This window comes from Panthera leo, chromosome B1 (assembly GCF_018350215.1).
Source record: "Panthera leo isolate Ple1 chromosome B1, P.leo_Ple1_pat1.1, whole genome shotgun sequence".
Taxonomy (NCBI): Eukaryota; Metazoa; Chordata; class Mammalia; order Carnivora; family Felidae; genus Panthera; species Panthera leo.
This window is the reverse complement of record NC_056682.1, coordinates 79,418,601-79,441,070: the sequence shown is the minus strand read 5'-3', so window position 1 is coordinate 79,441,070 and position 22,470 is coordinate 79,418,601. Positions and strand designations below refer to the sequence as shown.

The 22,470-nt window shown below is 37.7% G+C and overlaps 1 long non-coding RNA gene across 1 annotated transcript; it reads left to right on the top strand.

Annotated features, from left to right (window-relative positions):
* The first annotated feature begins 11,350 nt into the window (after positions 1-11,350).
* On the top strand, positions 11,351-21,940 carry LOC122217805. Its single transcript, XR_006201684.1, has 3 exons — positions 11,351-11,743; positions 21,430-21,501; positions 21,623-21,940. It is a non-coding gene; the product is annotated as an uncharacterized LOC122217805 (long non-coding RNA).
* Positions 21,941-22,470: the final 530 nt, after the last annotated feature.

Here is a 22,470-nt window from a genome sequence, read left to right as displayed (position 1 = left end):
GCCCCACCCTAAAAAATTTCTGTGCTCTGCCTGTTCATCCCTTCTTTCCCCTCTGACCTCTGGTAACCACTCGTCTTTTTACTGTCTCCATAGTTTTGCCTTTTCCAGAATGCCATATAGTTGGAATCATAGTATGTAGCCTTTTCAGATTAATTTCTTTCACTTACTCATATATATAAAAGGTTCCTCTATATCTTTTCATGACTTGATAACTCATTTGTTTTTAGAGCTGAACAATATTCCATTTTCTAGATGTACCACAGTTTATCTTTTCACCTACAAAAGGACATCAAGTTTTGGCAATTACAAATAAAGCTGATATAAACATCTGAATGCAAATTTTTGTGTGAGCATAGGTTTTCAACTCCTTTGGATAAGTACCAAAGAACATGATTGCTAGATTGTATGTTAAGACCATGTTTGGTTTTTAAGCAGCCTCCAGTCTTCCGAAGTGACTGTACCATTTCTCATCCCCTGCAGCAATGAATGAAAGTTCCTGTTGCTCCACATCTTCACCAACATTTGGTATTGTAAGCATTTTGAATTTTGGCTGTTCTAATAAATGTGCAGTGATATTTCATCGCTGTTTTAATTTGAAATTCCCTTTTGACATATAATGAGGAGCATCTTTTCATATGCTTATTTGACATCTGGTATATCTCTTTTGCTGAGGTGTCTGTTCATATATCTTTTGCCATTTTTTTTAGTTGGGTCGTTGGTTTTCTTATTGTTGAGTTGTAAGAACTCTGTATATTTTGGAAAACAGTCCTTTTTCATATATATCTTTTACAAATATTTTCTCCTACTCTGTATCTTCTCTTCTCATTCTCTTCACATACTATTCACATAGTAGAAGTTTTTAAATTTTTACTTAGCATTTATTCATCTTTGAGAGACAGAGAGAGACAGAGGATGAGCAGAGACGGGGCAGAGAGAGGCGACACAGAATCGGAAGCAGGCTCTAGGCTCCGAACTGTCAGCACAGAGCCCAACGCAGGGCTTGAACTCATGAACTGCAAGATCATGACCTGAGCCGAAGTCAGACGCTCAATCGCCTTAGCCACCCAGGCGCCCCCTCATAGTAGAAGTTTTTAAATTTAATGAAGTCCAATTTATAAATTCTTTTTTTCATGGATTGTATCTTTGGTGTTGTGTCTAAAAAGTCATCACCATACCCAAGGTCATGTAGATTTTATCCTATGTTTTTACTAAGGGTTTTATAGTTTTGCATTTTATACTAAGTCTGTGATCTGTTTTTAGTTAATTTTTGTGAAGGGTATAAAGTCTGTGTTTCGATTTGTATTGTTACATGTGAACATTCCAGTTGTTCCAGCACCGTTTGTTGAAAAGGTTATCTTTGCTGCATTTTCTTGCCTTTTGCTCCTTTTTCAAAGATCAGTTGACTGTATTTACTTGGGTCTAATTTGGAGCTCTTTAATCTGTTCCATTGATTTATTTGTTATTTTGCCTATACCACAGTTTATAACAAGTCTATATGTCAGATGCTGTCAATCTTCTGACTTTGTTTTTCTCCTTCAATATTGTATTGAATATTCTAAGTCTCTTAATTAACTCTCCATTTAAACTTTACAATCAATTTGTTGATACCCACAAAATATCTAGGATTTTTACTGGAATTGCATTGAATCTATACATCAAGTTGTAAAGAACTGACATCTTGATAATATTGAGTCTTCCTAGCCATAAGTATGTAATATCTTTCCATTTATTAGTTATTAAATTGCATTCACCAGAGATTTATAGTTTTCTTCAAATAGATCTTGTACATATTTTGTTAAATTTATACCTAATTATTTCATTTTGGGGTGTTAATGCAAATGGTAATGTTTAAAAAAATTTTTTTATGTTTATTCATTTTTTGAAAGACAGAGAGAGACAGAGCACAAGCAGGGGTGGGGCAGAGAGGTAGGGGGACACAGAATCCAAAGCAGGCTCCAGGCTCCAAGCTGCCAGCACAGAGCCCGACGTGGGGCTCGAACTCACGAACCACGAGATCATGACCTGAGCTGAAGTTGGACACTCAACTGACTGAGCCACCCAGGCGCCCCGAAATGGTAATGTTTTTAATGTCAAATTCTACTTGTTCACTGTTAATATATATTCATTGTTTGTATATTTACATTATATCCTGTAGCTTTGCTACAATTGCTTTTTCATTGCAAAAGCTGTTTTTGTCAATTCTTTCAGATTTTCTACATAAGTAATCCTGCCATCTGTGAACAAAGACAGTTTTATTTCTTTTTTCTTTATCTGTATACCTCTTATTTCCCTTTCTTGTCTTATTGCATTAGCTAAGTCTTTCATTACAAGGTTGAAAGGGAGTAGTAAGAGGGGACATATTTACCTTGTGCCTGATCTTAGCAGGAAAGTTTCTAGTTTCTCACTATTAAGTATGACATTACCTTAGGTGTTTTGTGGATTTCTTAAGTCAAAGGTGGGAAATTCCCCCTTTATTCCTAGTTTGGTGAGAGTTTTTATCATGACTGGGTATTAGATTTTGTCAGATGCTGCATCTATGATATGATCATATGAATTTTCTTTTTTAACTTGTAGATATGATGGGTTACATGAATTTATTTTCAAAGGTTGAATCAGCTTTGCATACCTGGAGTAAACTTCACTTAGTTTTGGCATGTAATTTTTTAACACATTATTGAATTTTATTTGTTAATATTTCATTGAAGATTTTTGCTCTGTGTCATGAGAAATATTAGCCTATAATTTTCTTTTCTTGTGATGTCTTTGGTTTTGGTATTAGGGTACTGCTGACCTCACAGAATGAATTAGGTATTCTCTGGCAGACACCAGTTTGTTCTCTGTATTTAGGAGTCTGCTTCAATTTCTTTTGTTACTTCTTTTATTCATTTGTTTTGTTTTTAGATTTCCACATGTAAGTGAAATCACATGATATTTGTCTTTCTCTGACTGATATATTTCACTTAGCAAAATACCTTGCCTGTCTCTCTGTGTTATTGGGAAAGGCAAGATTTCACTCCTTTTCATGGCTGAGTAAAATTCCATTGTACATATATACCACTTCTTCACTCAATCATCTATTGATGGACACTAGGTTACTCCTATATCTTGGCTATTGTAAATAATGCTGCAATAAACATAGGGATGCATATATCTTCTCGAATTAGTGTTTTCATTTCCTTTGGATAATAGAAAAAGCTTTTTATTTTGGTACAGTCCCAATAGTTTATTTTTGCTTTTATTTCCCTTTCCTGAAGAGACAGATCCAAAAAAATACTGCTAAGGCTGATGTCAAAGAAATTACTACCCATGTTTTCTTCTAAGAGGTGTATGGATCCAGGTCACACCTTTAGGTCTTTAACCCATTTTGAGTTTATCTCTATGTATGACATAATAAAGTGGTCCAGTTTCATTTTTTTGCATGCAGCTGTCTAGTTTTCCCAGCACTATTTATTGCAGAAACTGTCTTTTCCTCCATCATATATTCATGCCTCCTTTGTCATAGATTAATTGGCCATATAAACACGGGTTTATTTCTAGGCTTTCTATTCTGTTCTGTTGATTTATGTGTCTATTTTTGTGGCGGTACCACACTGAGTTTTTGTTTGTTTGTTTGTTTGTTTCTTAATAATTTCTTTATTTTTCAATTTATATCCAAGTTAGTTAGCATATGGTGCAACAATGATTTCAGGAGTAGATTCCTTAATGCCCCTTACCCATTTAGCCCCTCCAGGAAACTTCTGTTTGTTCTCTATGTTTAAGAGTCTTTTATGTTTTGTCCCTCTCCCTGTTTTTATATGATCTTTGCTTCCCTTACCTTATGTCCATCTGTTTTGTGTCTTAAAGTCTTCATATGAGTGAAATCATATGATATTTGTCTTTCTCCAACTACTTCGCTTAGCATAATACCACATAGTTGCAAATGGCAAGACTTCATTCTTTTTGATTGCCGAGTAACACTCCATTGTATATATATATACCACACCTTTATACATTCATCCATCAATGGACATTTGGGCTCTTTCCATACTTTGGCTATTGTTAATAGTGCTGCTATAAACATGGGGGTGCATGTGCCCACTTCGAAACACCATACCTGTATCCCTTGGATAAATACCTAGTAGTGCAATTGTTGGGTTGTAGGGTAGTGCTATTTTTAACTTTTTGAGGAACCTCCATGCTGTTTCCAGAGTGGCTGCACCAATTTGCATTCCCACAAGCAGTGCAAAAGAGATCCCCTTTCTCCGCATCCTTGCCAACATCTGTTGTTGCCTGAGTTGTTAATGTTAACCATTCTGACAGGTGTGAGGTGATATCTCGTTGTGGTTTTGATTTTTATCTCCCTGATGATGAACGATGTTAAGCATTTTTTCATGTGTCGGTTGGCCATCTGGATGTCTTGTTTGGAGAAGTGTCTATTCATGTCTTTTGCCCATTTCTTCACTGGATTCTTTGTTTTTTGGGTGTTGAGTTTGATAAGTTCCTTATAGATTTTGGATACTAACCCTTTATCTGCTATGTCATTTGCAAATATCTTCTCCCATTCTGTCGGTTGCCTTTTAGTTTTGCTGATTGTTTCCTTTGCTGTGAAGAAGCTTTTTATCTTGATGAGGTCCCAATAGTTCACTTTTACTTTGGTTTCCCTTGCCTCCAGAGACGTTTTGAGTAAGAAGTTGCTGCAGCCGAGGTCAAAGAAGTTTTTGCCTGCTTTCTCCTTGAGGATTTTGATGGCTTCCTGTCTTACATTCAGGTCTTTCATCCATTTTGAGTTTATTTTTGTGTATGGTGTAAGAAAATGGTCCAGGTTCATTCTTCTGCATGTCGCTGTCCAGTTTTCCCAGCATCATTTACTGAAGAGACTGTCTTTATTCCATTGTATATTCTTTCCTGCTTTGTCAAAGATTAGCTGGTCATACGTTTGTGGGTCCATTTCTGGGTTCTCTATTCTGTTCCATTGATCTGAGTGTCTGTTTTTGTGCCAAGTACCACACTTTGTGTGTATAGCTTTGTAGTATATCTTGAAATCTAGGTTGTGATACCTCCAGCTTTCCTTCTTCTTTCTCAAAATTGCTTTGGCTATTCAGGGTCTTTTGTTGTTCCATACAAGTTTTAGGATTCTTTGTTCTGGTTCTGTGAAAAATGCTCTTGGTATTTGATTAAGGACTGCATTGAATCTGTAGATTGCTTTTGGTAGTATGGACATTTTAACAATATTAATTATTCCAATCCATGAACATGGTATATCTTTCCATTTATTTTTGTTGTCTTCAATTTTTTTCATTGTCTTATAGTTTTCAGAGTACAGATTTTTCACCTCTTTGGTTAATTTATTGCTAGGTATTTTATTCATTTTAATGCGATCACAAGTGGATTTTCATTTTTTTCCCTTTTTTAATTATTAATTTTTATTTATTTTATTTTTTATTTTTTTTAAACATTTATTTATTTTTGAGACAGAGAGAGACAGAGCACGAATGGGGGAGAGTCAGAGAGAGAGGGAGACACAGAATCTGAAACAGGCTCCAGGCTCTGAGCTGTCAGCACAGAGCCCAACGCGGGGCTCGAACCCACAGACCGCGAGATCATGACCTGAGCCGAAGTCGGCCGCTTAACCGACTGAGCCACCCAGGTGCCCCTATTAATTTTTATTTTTATTTAAGTAGGCTCTGTGCCCAGTGTGGAGCCCAATGTGGAGCTTGAACTCATGACACTGAGATCAAGACCTGAGCTGAGATCAAGAGTCAAATGCTTAACTGACTGAGCCACCCAAGCACCCTTGGAACTATTTTTAAATTTCTTTTTCTGCTACTATGTTGGTGTACAGAAACACAACCAATTTTTAGATATTAATTTTGTGTTCCACAACTGTACTGAATGCATTTATTAATTCTAATAGTATTTTGGTGAAGTCTTTCAGGTTTTCTGTCCCTATAATACAAATGTTATTATGCTTGATATTGTCACAAAATCCCCTTAATCTACCCTAATTTTTAAATTCTTTATTCTTTTTGCTCTTCAGTTTGGGTGATTTCCACCACTCTATTTTCCAGATTGTGGATTCATTTTTTTGCCTTCTCTAATCTGCTGTTGATTTTCTCTAGTGTATTTTTCATTTGAGTTATTGTATTGTTCAGCTCTGATTGTTTCTTTTTAATGTTTTCTATCTCTTTGTTGAAATTCTCACTAAGTTCATCTACTCTTCTCTCAAGTCCAGTTAGCATTTTTATGACAACTTCTTTGAACTCTTTATCAAATAAATCAGTCGTCTCCATTTTATTTTGTTGTTTTTCTGAGCTTTTTTTCTTGTTCTTTCATTTGGAACATATTCCTTGACTCCTCATTTTGCCTGATGCTCTGTGTTTTTCTGTGTATTAGGTCAGCAATACCTCCTGGTCTTGAAAGCAGTGACCTTCTGTAGAAGGCATCCTGTAGTGTGCAGTGGCTCAATCCCCTAGGTCACCAGAACCCAGCATTCCAGGGGTATTCCCTATATGAGTTATGTGTACCCTCTAGTTGTGACTGTGTCATGTCTACTCTGGGTGCACTGGTGGGCAGGGCTGGCCCCTGGCATGACGGACTGAGAGGCCTGGCTATAGCTGCTTCACTTGTGCTGGTAGATAGGGCTGCTTCCCCAACCCAGGGGAGTCAGTGCTTTGGATGGGCATTTGTCCTGGCCAGGGCTCTTTGCTGGGTATGGCAGGAGAGTAGTTGCATTCCAGGGACACCAGTCCTGAACAAAGCTGTCTGCCATGTGTGGCATGGTGGGAGCTGCTTTGGAAAGAAGTCTTCCAAAGTCAGTAGGTTGGAAGGGACTGGACCACAGGGGAACACCAGGGCAAAGGAGAGGTGTTCTCAAGGTAGATGGAGAGTGTCAGAACTGGCTCCCACAAGTGTCTGGCCAGCTAGACTGAACAAGACCAATAAAAATAGTTCCTACCAGCACTTCTATTCCTGGAGAAAGTTCATACAAATTTCTGCCACTTTACTACAAACCTAAAAACTAGTCCATACATCTCCTTCATATATAACTCAGGTATTTTTCAAACTTCTGCCTCTGTGCTGGGTCTCAGAGCAAGTGATATATGTACTGACCCTTTAATAGGAATAGAGTCTTGGGGCACATGGGTGGTTCAGTCGGTTAAAAGTTTGATTCTTGATTTCAGCTCAGGTCATGATCTCACAGTTCACGGGATCAAGTCCCATATTGGGCTCTGCACTGACAGCAGTGAGCCTGCTTAGATTTCTCTCTCTCTCTCTCTCTCTCTCTCTCTCTCTCTCTCCCCCTCTCCCTCTCTCTCTGCCCCCACTCACATGCATACGTTCACACACTCTTTCTCTCAAAATAAATAAATAAACTTAAAAAAATAGGAATACAGGGGCACCTGGGTGGCTCAGTCGGTTAAGCGTCTGACTCTTCATTTCAGTTCAGGTCATAATCTCATGGTTTGTGGGTTTGAGCCCCATGTTGGGCTCTGCGCTGACAGTGCAGAGCCTGCTTGGGATTCCCTCTCTCCCTCTCTCTCTGTACCCTCCTCAAAATAAATTAAAAAACTTAAAATAAATAGGAATACAGTCTCAGCTTCCTATAGGTCTCCTGGAATTAAGCCCTACTGATTTTCAAAGCCAGATGTCAAAGCCAGGGGGATTATCTTCCTGGTACAGATACCCAGGATGGTGAGGAGCCTGATTTGGGGCTTGATGCCCTGGTCCTCTTGGAGGACTTCTGTGTCTATGATCCCCTCCCATTTGGGGCTGCTGGGCTAGAGGTATGGATCCTGACCCCATCTCTGCCCCTCCTACCCTTTTCAATGTGGCTTTTTCATTATATATTTATCTGTAGACGAGCTGTTATACCAGTCTTTTAGGTGGTTTTCAGAGTGAGTTGTGTTATATGTAATTGTAGCTGCGGTGAGTCTGTGAAATGAGGTAAGGTCAGGATCCTCCTATTTTGCCATCTTCCCCATCCTCCCACCTCAGTTCTTGTGGCTTCCTCTAAAAATTGCATTGTAAGCTCATTTAAATGGCTAGAATGAGTGGATAGACATTCAGGAAGGTGATAGGACTTGAACCAGGTCTTAAAGAATGGGTAGTATTTAGGATGTGCTCAGATAAGGGGAACGGTATTTTTTCCAGGAGAAGAGACCAGCAAAGCAGAAGCAAAAAGGTGAAAATGGATGCTGGAGAGAATAAAGAAAGCTGTCCCCACAGAAAACTATTTATTGTTGAAGTTGAGTATCAGTGGCAAATAAAATCAAGAGTGTTAAACAAGTCCAAATCATGGAAAAGTAGAGTATAATACAAGGGAAACTCTCTCGACTCTGAAGGCAATAAAAAAGATAGTGTGTGTATTTACTTTTTAAAAAAAGAATTCACATTTCTGGAATACTGGGAAATTAGTCTGACATCAGTTGCAAGATGAATTTAAAAGAATTCAGGCATGAGATAATTAAAGTTCTGGAAATAGGATTAAATGAGATTTAAAAGGGTTTTGTTACAAAGATAGAATATCGGGAAACAAATTGATAGTGATGAAGAAAAGAACCAAGTAAAAATGAATCATCAGACAATTAAGTAAACTGAGAGAGGGGCGCCTGGGTGGTTCAGTTGGTTAAGCATCCGACTTCAGCTCAGGTCATGATCTCACAGTCCGTCACTTCAAGCCCCACATCGGGCCCTGTGCTGACAGCTCAGAGCCTGGAGCCTGCTTCAGATTCTGTGTCTCCCTCTTTCTCTGCCCCTCCCCTGCTCATGCTCTGTCTCTCTCTGTCTCAAAAATAAATAAAAACATTAAAAAAAAATAAACTGAGAGAAAAATGGAAATTTAAAAAAGGACAACTTATAGAGATGTGACAATATTGAGATAACTACAGTTAGTAAATCCAATTCCAGTGAAATAGTAGGACTAGAGAAGCATAATCAAGGGATCTTCAGTTTAAAAGTCTTCAGTATTATTGGGGCATCTGGGTGGTTCAGTCTGTTGAGCATCTGACTTCGGCTCAGGTCATGATCTTATGCCATACATTGGGGCTCACTGCTGTCAATGCAGAGCCCACTTTGGATCCTCTGTCCCTCTCTCTCTCTGCCTCTACCCCACTCATGCTCCCTCAAAAATAAATTAAAAACATTTAAAAAAATTTATGTCTTCAGCATTATTGAACCAATGAATCATTTTTTTTCCAAATGAATATATAATGCTGTCAAAGGACTTTTCAGTAACCTGGGGACATTCTCCAATGTACTAGACAAGCAAAGAAGGAGTAAATATGGACTTCGGGAAAATTTGTACTTCACTTTCCCCTTCTGTAAAATGAGAATAATAAAATGACTGATATAGTAAGAGCTCAATAGCTATTGATTTGTGGTAGGGATGTTAAAGAACAGAAGTTTATTTTCTGACAGTTCTGGAGGCCAGAAGTCCAAGATCAAGGTTCTAGCTGGTTTAATTTCTGGTGAGGGCTCTCTTCCTCGCTTGCAGGTGGTTACTTCATCACTATGTTTTTACATGGCCTTCCTCAGTGTGTGCATATGGAGTTTGTTGTGTTAAAATACACATAACATAAAATTTGCTATCTTAATGGTCTTTAAGGTTACAGTTCAGTGGTATTAAATACTTTCATAGTGTTGTACAACCATCACCTCAAACTATCCCTGTAACTCTTTTCACCTTGTAAAAATGAAACTCTATACCCATTATACAATAACTCTCTCCCCAGCTGCTGGAGGCCACCATTCTTCTATCTTCTGCTCTGCTTTTACTCTGCTTTTCTACTGTTTCTATGTGACTGTCTTATTTTACTTAGTGTAATATTCTCCATGTTCATCCATGTTATAGCATGTCAGAATTTCCTTCCTTTTTAAGGCCAAGTATTATTCCACTGTATGTATGTGTGTATATATATATATATATATATATATATATATATATATATGTATGTATATGCATATAATTTTGCTTATCCATTCATCTGTTAGTAAACATATGAGTTGCTTCCACATTTTAGCTGTTTTTTTGTTTGTGTTTGTTTTGTTTTGTTTCTTAAAGAGAGAGAGAGAGAGAGCAATTGTTTTGTTTCGTTTCTTAGAGAGAGACAGAGAGCAAGTGGTAGAGGGAGAGAGAGAGGATCTTAAGCAGGCTCCATGCCCAGTGCAAAGACTGATGCAGGGCTTGATCTCACCACCTTGAGGTCATGACTTGAGCTGAAACCAAGAGTTGGATGCATAACTGACTGAGCCACCCAGGTGCCCCAAGGCACTTGCAATTTAACCTACCACGTTTTCATACCATCAATGCAAATGTGAACACACTGGGAAAGTCAAATAATGCCTTAGTATTATTAAGAAAATGTTTTTGACCTTTTGGACCCTCTGAGGTATTATTCAGGGATCTGAAGACCACACCTTGACAACTGATGATCTAGAATGTAAGCTCTATAAAAGCAGTGAGTTTCTTTTGTTCACTGTTAGATTTTTAGCACTATTCTATCTAGAAGGGTTCTTGGCACAATAGATGATTAATAAATATTTCCTAAATGTATTAGTAAAGCAAGGACAAAAGGGAGATTAATTCTTTATAGAAAACAATAATAATTTAGAATGTATTTCTTTTTACTGCATGTAGCTACATAACTAACCAACCCATGCCTCAAAATGGCATGAAAATCTAATTTCATTAATACCATTTCTTTTGCTAAAGATCCCATTGACTTCTAAATTATGAACAAAAAGACTAAAGGACGTAAGTGAAGGAAGAAAGGTGAAATATGCCAGAATCAGAACAAATGCTATTTTTTCATAAAAGCACAGACCTTAAATGCCTTCAGATCATCCAGCCCAATTCCTTCATTTTTGCAAATAAGAAAATTTAGCTGCCAAGAAAGCTCAATGACTAGCCCAAAGTTAGTGACAGCAGTAAAATACAGGATCTTTCACACTTTTTCTTTTAGATAGAAATGATAGGAACAATAATGGGAAGCAAGAGAACTGGTATGTATTTCTTCTATAGAAAAGTGGCTAAGCAAGTCTGAGCCAAATCCTTAAACCACTCCATGGGTACTTTAGGACAGAAGAGGAACTTGACATTAAGGGATAGGACACCTAAATAATACCTCCTGATAGAGTACCTAGCTCCTCCCCATGATAGCTCAGGCTGGAGACATGCAAAGACTGTATGGGTAGTCAGGCTAGTCCCATGGAGCTGTGAAGAGGAAAAGATTCAGGCTTGAGAAGTAAGCAAGGGCGGTCTGATGCCTAAAAGGAGGGCCTTTGGAGCTGTACTAGATAGTAACATGGATGGGGTCAGGGACTGAAAAAGCCCAACAGAAAATAAGAATGTCTTTGGTATTTTTCAGTTGGGAACTATTGGCATTTTGTATGGAACTGTCCTGAACTTTGCAGGCTGTTTATCATCCCTACCCTCCACCCACCAAATGCCAGTAAATTCCAAATCACTGTGATGACTAAATATGTCCTGCACATTTTCAAGTTCCCACTAGGGGGCTTGTATCACCCCTGACTACCATTTGTCACATGTTCACTAATAAACACTTCCTGATGGATGTAGTGGGATACAGTTTGGAGATAATGTTTCTCTCTTCACAGGCATTTTGGTTCTCCTCTCCCACCACCAGGTCTCCCCCTTCACCCACTGAATCAATACATTCATAGTTTCAAGATGAGGGTAAACAGCCAGGAACAAACAAGACAACTAAGTTTCTGAATGAGTTGTTTGTTTGTTTTTCATCTTCAAGTAAGTGACTTTTATTTTTCTCTGATACTTTACAGTCAATTTCTTCAAAACTTTAAGATCTCCAGAGAAAATCTGAATGGGATTTTAAAATCAAAGCTAAAACAATAGGCTTTTTATTATAAAGGCAGTTTTCTCAAAAGAGGAAACGTGGGTTTTAAAATTCTAAAACAGTTACAGCTTGGAGAATTCAGGGCAGATTGTTTACACTATAAGCCAAAGAGTTAGGAGGTATGAAGTTGTCCACCAGAAGGACTGGTGGAAGGAGAAGAGAATCTGGAGTGCCTGTGACTATAATTTGGATGCTGGTGGATGCCTAAGAAAGGAATTATATCTCCTATTCACTCTTCTGAGTCAGATGACAGGACAGGAAATTTCCTGGAGGAAGAGAGTAAAGACTTAAGAGCAGAGAGGATCTTCATCTCTCTCAAGAAGACCCCTGCTCACCACACATCTGAGGCAGAATGACTGAGATGCTCCTACCCACCCTCCAGGATACTGAGCATCCAACAGTTGTTTCCTGAGCTCCGCAAGGCAATACAGAGTGGCTGAATGGTGTGACAGAATGGGAGGGGCCTTGTGGTCAGGATGAGGTTAACAGAGATGAATACAGACAGGGGGTAGCAGGGAAAGGAGTTCACAATCAAAGGTTAGACGTAATTGTGCATCCCAGCAGATCCTGGGGCCAGGTGCCTCTGAGGTCAGTACAACATATATATCCCCAGAAGAAGAGAAGGAAAGCGAGAAGGTCAAACCCCTGGATTGACTAGTTGAAATCTATAAATTGAAAAACTTACATAGAAAGTCAAGTTTTGGCTCTTAAGTGAAAAGGGTCCTAGCAACTAAGTGCAGTAATAAAGACATAAAGAACCCAGGAAATTCATCCTCAATACAGTAATGCATATTTACACCCTCTTTGCTTGAGCCTGCTGCTTAAATTTGCAGGAGTTACCTAGATGCCAAATATCAGCTATTTGTCTTGTTCAGGTTTTACTATTTGTGTGGCTTTGATGACTATTTGTTGACAAATGCTCCTTTTACTTCACTGTGATTGGAAATAACACTGAAATAGCCCCTAACTATATAGAGGTTGAAGATCAGTTAATTTTGCTGTTATCAATGGGTGAGATATTTCAGCTGGAATCCATTTTTTTAAAATATATTTATTTAGAGGCACCTGGGTGGCTTAGTTGGTTAAGTGTCTGACTCTTGGTTTCGGCTCAGATCACGATCTCACAGTTCGTCGGTTTGAGCCCCATATCAGGCTCCTCGCTGATAGTTCAGAGCCTGCTTGATATTCTCTCTCTCTCCCTTTCTCTCTGTACCTCTCTTGCTTGCACACACACTCTCTCTCTCTCAAAAAAAAAAACAAAACCTTAAAATGTTTATTTATTTATTTTGAGAGAGACAGAGAGAGAGAGAACATGAGTAGGAGAGGGTCAGAAAGAGGGAGAGAGAGAGAATCCCAAGCAGGCTCTGCACTGACAGCAAAGGGCCTCGATCTCACAAACCATGAGATCATGACCTGAGCCAAAACCAAGAGTCAGATGCTTAACCAACTGAGCCACTTAGGCACCCCAGCTGGAATCCATTTTTTAATCAATGGAATATTTACTCTCTATTTTATATGAACTATAGCTTAAAAATAACTGTCACTCAAAATAGTGTAATTTTGTAATTAATTGTCACTTTAAAACAAAGACTAACAAGAGACAAAAAAGCATTATATAATGATAAAGGGATCAATCCAACTAGAGTACAATATATAACACTTGTAAATATCCATGCATCCAACCTTGGAGCACCTAAATACATAAAGCAATACTAATACAATAATAGTAGGAGACTTTAAACACCCCACTTACATCAGTGGATAGATCATCCAGGCAGAAAATCAAATAAGGAAACAATATTTTTCTTTAAGTTTATTTATTTATTTAGAAAGAGAGAGAGTGTGTGCATGAGTGGAGTAAGGGCAGAGAAAGAGGGAGAGAGAGAATATCAAGCATGCCCCATGCTGTCAGCATGGAGCCAGATGCAGGGCTTGATCCCATGAACTGTGAGATCATGACCTGAGCTGAAATTGAGAGTCAAATGCTTAACTAACTGAGCCACCCAGGCACCTCAGGAAACAGTATTTTTGAACAACACTTTAGACCAGATGGACTTGACAGATATACACAGAACATTCCATCCCAAACCAACAGAATACACATTCTTTTCAAGTGCACACGGAACATTCTCCAGAATAGATCACGTTAGACCACAAAATAAGCCTTAATCAACTTAAGAAGATTGAAATCATATCAAGCATCTTTTTCAACCACAGTGGTATGAAACTAGAAATCAGTTACAAGAAAAAAAAACTGGAAAAAAAAAAACACATGCATGTGGAGGCTAAACACCATGCTACTACACAACCAGTGGGTCAACACAGAAATGAGAGGAAATAAAAAAATACATGGAGACAAATGAAAATGCAAACACAACACTCCAAAATCTTTGGGATGCAGCAGAAGCAGGGCTAAGAAGGAAATTTATAGCAATATAGATGTACCTCAAGAAATATGAAAAATCTCAATCTAATGACACAAAGAAATGGAAAGACATTCCACGCTCATGGATTGGTAGAACAAATATTAATAAAATGTCTATACTAACCAAAACAATGTAAACATTTAATTCGATCCCTATGAAAATACTATCAGCATTTTTCACAGAAGTAGAACAAAAAATCCTAAAATTTGAGAACCACTGCTACTGTTGCATTCTCTGACTCCATTTGGCCAATTCCCACCACTACCACCACCATGCCCCAGAGGAGCCCCAGTATGGCTGCCCAGTCAGGTACACTGCCTCACCCTTGTTCACCTGCCCATGCACCCACTGCCCTCGTTGCCACACTGGTCTGCTCTCTGGCCAACCTTGCCCGATGGGGCAGATGGTGTTCATGGCTATTGGCTCAGCTGTGGGACACATTGTTGGTAGTACCCTGACTGGAGCTTTCAGTGGGGGAGGCTTGGAGCCCACCCAGCCTGCTGCTCAGCAGGCACCCACCCACTCTGTCCCCTAGCCCCTGCAGATGGGGTGCTGGGCTTATGAGATCAAGCAGTTCCTTGACTGCTCCACCAGTCAGAGTACTCTGTCCCTGAATGAGGGCTTGAGCAGGCCCTGAAGCAATGCAAATTCAACCATAGTCTCAGCTCCCTCTCTTGAAGATCCATGGGCCAGCCCTGCACTCACCTTCACCCCTTCACCGACAGCCAGACCATGATGTCATATTGTACCCACGTAGCTGGAATTGGGAGTGAGGATGGGGATTTTCACCCCACAGATGACTAGAATCACAAATGTGTAATTAGAAGTGTCTATTTTTTTAGCCTAAAATTTATATGGAACCACAAAAGACCCCAAATTGCCAAAGCAATTTTGAGAAAGAAAAGCAAGGCTGGAGATACCACAATTCCAGACTTCAAGCTATATTACAAAACTGTAGTAAACAAAACAGTATTGTACTAGCACAAAAATAGACCTAGATAAATGGAACAGAACAGAAAACCCAAAAATAAACCCATAATTATAGGGTCAGTTAATCTTTGACAAAGCAGGAAAAAATATGCAATAGGAAGAAGACAGTCTCTTCAACAAATGGTGGTGGGAAAACCAGTTAGCTACATGCAAAAGAATGAAACTGGACCACTTTCTTACACCATACACAAAAATGAATTCAAAATGGATTAAAGACCTAAATGTGAGACCTGAAGCCATAAAAATCCTAGAAGAGAACACAGGCAGTAAGGTCTCTGACATTGGCCATCACAACATTTTTCTGGATATGTCTCCTGAGGCAAGGGAATAAAAGCAAAAATAAACTATTGGGACTATATTTTAAAAAAGCTTCTGCACAGCAAAGGAAACAATGAAACTAAAAGGCAACCAATGGAATGGGAGAAGATACTAACCCTTTAACAGATATGTCATTTGCTCAGTTGGTTGAGCAAATGACATATCTGTTAAAGGGTTAGTATCCAAAATATATAAAGAACTTGGGGCGCCTGGGTGGCGCAGTCGGTTAAGCGTCCGACTTCAGCCAGGTCACGATCTCGCGGTCTGTGAGTTCGAGCCCCGCGTCAGGCTCTGGGCTGATGGCTCGGAGCCTGGAGCCTGTTTCTGATTCTGTGTCTCCCTCTCTCTCTGCCCCTCCCCCGTTCATGCTCTGTCTCTCTCTGTCCCAAAAATAAATAAAAAACGTTGAAAAAAAAATTAAAAAAAAAAATATATATATATATATATATAAAGAACTCAATAAACTCAGCACCCAAAAAACAAACAATCCAATTTAAAATGGGCAGAAAATATGAACAGACATTTCTCCAGAGAAGACATCCAAATGGCCAACAGACACATGAAAAGATACCCAACATCACTCATCATCAGGGAAATGCAAAGCAAAATTATAATGAAATATCACCTCACACCTCTCAGAATGTCTTAAACACACACACACACACACACACACACACACACACACACACACACAAGAAACAAGTGTTAACAAGAACTTGAAACACAAGAAACAAGTGCTGACGGGTGTGTAGATAAAGGAACCCTCTTGTACTCTTGGTGGGAATGCAAACTGGTGTAGCCACTTTGGAAAACAGTATGGAGGTTTCTCAAAAAGTTAAAAATAGAGGTGCCTGGGTGGCTCAGTTGGTTGAGCATCTGGCTCTTGATTTCAGCTCAGCTCATGATCCCAGGGTCCTAGGATTGAGCCCTGCATCAGACTCCATGCTGAGTATGGAGCCTGGTTGGGATTCTCTCTCTCTCTCTCTCTCTCTCTCTCTCTCTCTCTCTCTCTCCCTTTTTCTCCCTCTGCCCCTCCCTCTCCTCATTGCCCCACTTGTGTGCTCTCTCTCTCTCAAATTAAAAAAAAATTTTTAAGTTAAAAATAGAACTACCCTATGATCCAGTAATCGTGCTACTGGATATTTACCCCCAAAATACAAAAACACTTATTCAAAGGGATACACGCACCCCTATGTTTATACCAGCATTATTTATAATAGCCAAATTATGTAAGCATAATATAGGAATATTATTCAGCCACAGAACAGAATGAAATCTTGCCAGTTGCAACAACATGGATGGACCTAGAGAGTATATGCTAAGTGAAATAAGTCAGTCAGAGAAAGACAAATATGGTATGATTAGACTCATATGTGGAATTTAAGAAATGACACAAATGAGCAAATGGAAAAAACAACAAAGAAAGAGAGAACAAGAAACAGACGCTCAACTATTGAGAACAAACTGATGGTTACCAGAGGGGAAATGGGTAGGGGAATGGATGAAGTAGGTGATAGGGGATTAAGGAGTGCACTAGTTGTGATGAGCACTGGGTGATGCATAGAATTGTTGAATCACTATATTGTATACCTATACTGAAACTAATATAACACTGTATGTTAACTATACGGGAATTAAAATTTTAAAAATAAAAAAAATAAACAATCTAAACTTACATTTAAAGGAACTAGAAAGAAAAGAACAAACAAAGCCCAAAGTTAGTAGAAGGAAGAAAATAATAAAGATCAGAGCGGAAATAAATGAAACAGAAACCAAAATCAACAAAATCAAAAGCTGGTTCTTTAAAAAGATAAATAAAATTCATAAACCTCTAGCCTGGACTTATCAAGAAAAAAGAGAGAGAGAGAGAGAGAATCCAAATAAAATCAGAAATAAAAGAGAAGTAACAACCAACACGACAGAAATACAAAGGATTATAAGAAAATACTATGGAAAATTATATGTCAACAAGTTGGACAACCTAAAAGAAGTGGATAAATTCCTAGAAACATACAATCTTCCAATACCAAATCAGGAAGAAATAGAAAATCTGAACTGAAAAATAACTAGTAACAAAATTGATCAGTAATCAAAAACTCCCAACAAACAAAAATCTAGGACCAAGTGACTTCACATGTGAATTCTACAAACATTTATTTCTTTTTTATTATTAAAAAGAACTTTTTGAGAGAGAGAGAGAGAGAGAGAGAGAGAGAGAGATATCAAACACGAGTGGGGCAGGGGCCGAGAGAAAAGGAGAGAGAATTTTAAGCAGGTTCCATGCTTAGCGTGGAGCCCAACCACTGAGCCCAATCCCTGACCCTGACCACTGAGCCTGTTTCGGGGCTTGATCTCAAGACCATGAGATCATGACCTGAACTGAAATCAAGAGTTGGGTCCTCAACCAGTTGAGCCACCCAGACACCCCATATTCTATAAACATTTAAAGAAAAGTTAATACCTATTCTCCTCAAACGATTCCAAAACATTGAAGAGGAAGGAAAGCTTCCAAATACATTCTCTTTTTTTTTTTTTTTTAACATTTATTTATTTTTGAGAGACAGAGTATGAGCAGGGGAGGGGCAGAGAGATAGGGAGACACAGAATTCGAAGTAGGCTCCAGGCTCCAAGCTGTCAGCACAGAGCCTGATGTGGGGCTCAAACCCACAAACTAGGAGATCGTGACCTGAGCTGAAGTCGGATGCTTAACTGACTGAGCCACCCAGGCGCCCATCCAAATACATTCTATGAGGCCAGTATTACCCTGATACCAAAACCAGACAAAGATACTACAAAGAAAGAAAACTACAGGCCAATATAGTGGCCTTGGTGAAAATAGATACAAAAATCCTCAATAAAATATTAGGAAACCCTTTCCAACAATATATTAAAAGGATCATTCACCATGATCAAGTGGGATTTATTTTAGGGATGCAAGAATCGTTCAGTATTCACAAATCAATCAATGTGATACACTACATTAACAAAATGAAGTATAAAATCATATGATCATCTCAATAGATGCAGAAAAAGCATTTGACAAAATTCAACATTTGTTCATGATAAAAACTTTGAACAAAGTGGGTTTAGAAGGAACAAAACTCAACATAATAAAGGCCGTATATGACGAACCCACAGCTAACATTATACTCAATGGTAAAAAAACTGATAGTTTTTCCTCTAAGATCAGGAACAAACAAGGATGTTCACTCTTGCCACTTTTGTTCAACATAGTAATGGAAGTCCTAGCTGCAAAAATCAGATAAGAAAAAGAAATGAAAGCCATTTATATTGGTAAGAAGTCAAACTGTCACTATTTGTAGATGATGTGATACACATAGAAAACCCTAAAGACTCCACCTAAAAACTATTGGACTATTAGAACTAATAAATAATGCAGTAAAGTTACAAGATACAAAATTAATGTACAGAAATTGATTGTGTTTTATACATTAATAAAAAAAGTAGCAGAAAGATAAATTAAGAAAACAATTCCATTTACAATTGCACCAAAGGATGAACTAATTAGGAATAAACTTAATCAAGGAGGAAAAAGACTTGTAATTTATAAACTATATAACATTGATGAAAGAAATTGAAAATGACACAAACAAATGGAAAGACATGCCATGCTCATGGATTGGAATAGTTAATATTCAAATAACAACAGCATTTTTCACAGAACTAGAACAAAAAATCCTAAAATTTGTATGGAACCACAAAAGATCCCAAACAACCAAAGCAATCTTGAGAAAAAAGAATGAAGCTGAAGGTTTCATAGTCTCAGATTTCAAGATATACTACAAAGCTATAAAACTCAAAACAGTGTGGTACTGGCATAAAAACAGACACACTAATTAATAGAATAGAAAGCCTGGACATAACCCCATGCTTATATGGTCAATTAGTATACAACAAAGGAGGCAAGAATATACAATGGAGGAAAAGACAGTTTCTTCAATAAATAGTGCTTGGAAAATTTGACAGCTACATGCAGAAGAATGAGACTGGACCACTTTTTTTATGCCATTCACAGAAATAAACTCAAAGTTGAATAAAAACCTAAATGTGTGACCTGAAGCCATACAACTTCTAGAAGAAAACATAGACAGTAATCTCTTACAGATTAGCCTTAGCAATATTCTTTTAGCTATGTCTCCTTAGGCAAGAGAAACAAAAGCAAAAAACCAGAAAATAAAAAGACGCTATTGAGACTACACCAAAATAAAAAAGCTTTTGCAGAGTGAAGGAAACTATCGACAAAATGAAAAGGTGACCTGGGGCACCTGAGTGGCTCAGTAGGTTAAGCATCTGACTTTGGCTCAGGTCATGATCTCACAGTTCATGAGTTTGAGCTCTGCAGTTTGTGCTGACAGCACAGAGCCTGGTATCATCTGTCACCTGCTCTCTCTGCCCCTCCCCCGCTCATATGCTCGCTCTCTCTCTCTCTGTCTCTCAAAATAAATAAACTTAAAAAAAGAAAGAAAGAAAACGCAACCTACTGAATGAGAGAAGATATTCACAAATGATATCTCCCATAAGGGATTAGTATCTACAATATATAAAAAACTTATACAACTCAACACCAAAACAAAAAACAAAACAAAACAAAACAAAATTAATCTGATTAAAAAATGGGCAGAAGACCTGAATAGACTTTTTCCAAAGTCATACAGATACTCAACAGGTATGTGAAAAGATGCCCAACATCAGTAAATCATCAGGTAAATGCAAAGTGAAAACCACAATGAGATATTACATTACACCTGTCAGAATCAAAAAGTGAAAGAATGAATAAATGAATGAATTGAAAAAATAACAAGTGTTGGAAGGATATAGAGGCAAGTGAACCCTCATGTAGTGTTTGTGGGAATGTAAATTGATGAAACCATTGTAGAGAACAATGGTTGTTCTCTATTTGAGGTTGCTCAAATATTAAAAATAGAACTGCCATGTGATGCAGTAATTCCACGAATGGGTATTTATCCAAAGAAGTGAAATCAGTACTTTGAAAAGATACATGCATCCCTATGTTTAATTCAGCATTATTTACAATAGTCAAGATATGAGAGCAACCCAAGTGTCCATCAATAGTTGAATAGATAAAGAAGAGGTGGTATATACACAATGGAATATTACTCGGTCTTGAAATCTTGATATTCATAACAACATGGATGGATCTAGAGGGGATGATACTAAGTAAAATAAATCAGTGAAAGACGAACCATATGATTTCATTACACGTGAAATCTAAAAAACAAAACAAATTAACAAGCAAAGCAGAAACAGACCCATAAATACAGAGACAAGTTGGTGATTGCCAGAGGGGAGGAGAGTAGGATAGGCAAAATGGGTGAGGGGGATTAGGAGGTACAGGTTTCCAGTTATGGAATGAGTAAGTCATAGGGATAAGAAGTACAGCATAGGGGATATAGTCAGTGATATTTTAATAGTCTTGTATGGTGACAGATGGTAGCTGCACTCATGGGGAGCATATAGTACATAGAATTGTGGAACCAATATGTTGTACACCTGAAACTTATGTAACATTATGTGTCAACTATACCTCAATAAAAAAAAATAGAATTTGTAAATAAGAAGAAAAATAAATAAAATTAACTGCTACTAAGAAAACAACAAAGGTTCACACCTTAGGATAGTTTTCTTGAAACATTTTCCAAAACATCACAATTCCTAAATTGAGAACCATAGTGTAAATCCAGAGAGAAATTCTACCTCAAATTTGACTAAATATCTAGAAGCAATGATTTTCTCTTTGTTCACACTCGTGTAGGGCTTTTTTAATTTAGATGTCATTAACATTCAGATTTTAAATTTGATAGACATAAGCTATAAAGACAGCCCACCTGTAGAGATGACCAAAATGGGATTCTTACTGCACACACTCATTCCAGGTAAACCTAAATTTGATTTGTTTTGTTTTGCTTTGTTTTGTTTTGTTTTGTTTTGTTTTGATACTGGTAAGAAGTTCGTGTTTTACATTAGTAATTTTTGCCTTTCTCTCTCTCTCTCCAGAACACGAGAGAATTTCAGCTTGTTCTCAAAGAATACCAAAATAGTCTGAAAGAAAGAAAGAAAGAAAGAAAGAAAGAAAGAGAAAGAAAGAAAGGCTCTTAAGCTCTCCTAAGCACATAATCAGATCTTTCCGTCTCTTATGGGGACTATTGTTTGGTAAATTGTGTTTTATGTTCCAAAAGAGCGAAGTGGCAGTATTCTAGTACACTTAGAGTTTCACAACAAAGTCCTGTAAAATTTCATGTTCTCATTTTTAAATATGTGGGCTCTTAAGGACAGTCTTATGTGTAAGTGATAAAGAAATATGGTGATTACATACATGACACCTTTTGTATTTGAATTTGATCATTTGATTCATGAAAAAAACTGCAAGCTTGATTTTCAGGTCATTTTGGTAGCCTTGTCTTGACAGCATTTCGTTGCTTGTGAGCTTTGCATTCTGCTTTTTATTTGTTGGTTTTACTTTTCAGTGAAATGAGTTGGTAGTTCTAATGGTATCTATGCTTTAGATAAGTAAAAAATAAAGAGAGAAGGCTTCTTAGACTTCTTAATCACATTAATATCCTCTGATAAAAATGACAGGCCTGAATAGAAGAGACAGTTGTGAATTTAGAATTTTTCTTCTTTTGATTCATTCTGTAAGTTACAAGAAACACATGAAACAAAAAATTCTGAGAACTAACGTTTAAGCTCAACTGTTAAAAACTAAGAAAAATTATGAGTTAAAAACTGGGTGTCAGTCACTGAGTATGCCAAGCAAACTTATTTCTTGCTCTTTTAACTACTTTTTCAAACAGGTTAAAAACTGATAAGAAGCTCTTGGGAAACTCTTATCAGTCATTGCAAAA